This window comes from Penaeus chinensis, chromosome 32 (genome assembly GCF_019202785.1).
Source record: "Penaeus chinensis breed Huanghai No. 1 chromosome 32, ASM1920278v2, whole genome shotgun sequence".
Lineage (NCBI taxonomy): Eukaryota > Metazoa > Arthropoda > Malacostraca > Decapoda > Penaeidae > Penaeus > Penaeus chinensis.
In genome coordinates this window covers 25,331,469-25,333,968 of record NC_061850.1, presented here as the reverse complement: position 1 = coordinate 25,333,968, position 2,500 = coordinate 25,331,469, and the positions used below count along the sequence as shown (strand labels likewise).

General features: G+C 49.4%; 1 protein-coding gene across 2 annotated transcripts in view; it reads right to left on the bottom strand.

Moving 5' to 3' along the window:
* The window catches only part of LOC125042650, a 294,911-nt gene that overhangs the window by 247,265 nt on the left and 45,146 nt on the right, over nucleotides 1-2,500 (bottom strand). The window lies entirely within an intron of this gene.

The following is a 2,500-nucleotide window of genomic DNA, read 5'->3' as shown; positions in this document are numbered from 1 at the left end:
ATAAATACGTCAGAAAAGTAATACCGACACACATGCACAAAAAGAACGTTAAGAAAAAGAGAGATAAAAAAAAAAAAATGTTCTTCATTCCCCTTATCGGCAGGATGCAAATGACTCCTTCGAACAGTGATGCAAATTGACCAACTTTTTAATCTCTTCATTCGAACTTTGCTCACAAGGACGACTTCCTCGACGGGGTCATAACCCGATTTATAGGAAGTCAACTCATATGGGCTTCCTCCTTCCGAGACCCTGAGGGATAAGGCAAGTTTGTCCATCAATGCAGCGCTTGTGTGGGGGAGGGAGGCAGTGGTATATTTGAGGGGGGTGGGGGGGTGGGGGCAGTGGCCTCTCTGGGATGCTGGCGTGAAGAAGAGATAAAGGTGACCTTTTCCCTTTTTTTTTTTTCTTTTTTGACTATGTGTGCGTATGTATGTATGTATGTACGTATGTATGTACACGCTACATACATCCCCACATACAGATACAAACAAATAAACAAATTAACAAACACACACAAGGCGAGAAAGACCATTCCCATCCCGAATGCAACACAATACACAAACCAAGCACGGTCCATCTACAAGGGACTATAGTTTAAGCACTGGTCACTATGCCTACTCCATCTTGCGGGACAAACGGAAGCCTTACTTGAATGCAAACGACTTTGGGAGTCCCCCCTCTCTCCTTACCCTCACCCCCACTCTCTCTGCCTCCCTCTGGTTACCTCTCCTTATTCACAAACCCTCCCTTCCCCTTCCTCCCACTTAGTACCTTAACTTACTCGCACTGTCCTTCCCTTTACCCTCAGCTGACTACTTGTTCTCACTCACTCCTTCACCCCCCATACCCCCGTCTCTACCCCCATACCCCCACCTCCATTCCTTCTACCTCTTATTACCCAACTCCCCTCCGACCTTCCCCCAATGACTATATATTTTTACCCACTCCCCCCCTCCCACACCTCCTCAAATGACCACCTTTCCTTTACCCCTCCTTCACGCCCCTCCCCCCTCCTGACTACCCCTCCCCTCCCTCCCCTTCCCCTTCAGTGGCTACACCCCCCCCCCCCCCCCCGCCACCTCTTGCCTGCACTTACCTTTGCTCGGACGGAATTGAGACCATAACTTCTGGCAGACGTCGACCCGTTCTGTGGCCATTCTCTAGCCCGAGAGACCGTCCTAATGCTAGGTCAAAGGGTAGGCCTACTTGACCCCTCTCTCCTCTCCCCCCATCCTCCATTAACGCAGCAACCTTTCCTTGATTCTATACTCCTACTCCTCCCCCCCCCCCCCCTCTCCACCTTCCGAGCTCCAGACTCCCCAACTTTCCGTCTCCCCCCCCTCCCCTATTCCTTTCCTAGGGACTTTGTCTCAGGACCCCATCCTCTCCCCCTACCCCTCGTCCCCATTCCCCATGAAAAAACGTCCACCTTCCAGCCCCCCATCTCTCTACCCCCCCCCCCCCCCCCACCATATATCCCCATCTCTTGTTACCCTTATCCTACACCCCCCCCCCCTGCCTTATCCTGCCACCCCCTCCTCCCACCTTTCGTCTCCCCCAGCCCTTGACCATTCAGAATCCTACTACTATCCCCAACTTATCCCCCTATCCTACCCCCACCCCGTATCTTCCCTCTCTCCTTCATTTATCCCCTCCTACTACTACCTCGACATTCACCTCATCAGTCCATCCACTTCAATCCTTCCAACCCGCTCTCCATCCCCTCTTCATCCACCCCCAACAGCCCCCTCCCCCCGAATTAACATTTCCACTTTTCATCTTTCCCCTCTCACCTCCCCCCTTCCCCACTTATGCCCCTACTACCTTTATTCCAGACCTCCCTCACTCCTCCCCTCCCTCACTCCTCCCCCTCCCTCACTCCTCCCCCTCCCTCACTCCTCCCCCTCCCTCACTTCCATCTACCCCTTCCTCACTCCTCCCCCTCCCTCATTCTTCCCCTTCCTCACTCCTCCCCCTCCCTCACTCCTCCCCCTCCCTCACTCCTCCCCTTCCCTCACTCCCATCTACCCCTTCAACTCGCCACCACCCCCCCTCTTCCACCCTATCATCCTTCTTCCCCCTACCCTCCTATCCCCCTACCCTAAGGCCCCACTGGGATCCTAGCCGTGGACAGAGAGGGATCAGGGACAGTTATCCCTAATGGTAACTCTAATGAGGCTCAATTACCTGTGCTTTGACCATGCCAGGCGCGTGTATCAGGGGGATGAGGCTGATGACTGTATTTATCTGTTCGGTTTATCTATCTATCTATCTATCTATATGTATATATACATATATATACACACACATATATATATACATATATATATACACATATATATGTATATAATTATATGCATATATATATATATATATATATATATATATATATATATATATATATATATTTATATATATATATATATATATATATATATATATATATATATATATATGTATATATACTTATATATATGTATATATGTACACACACACA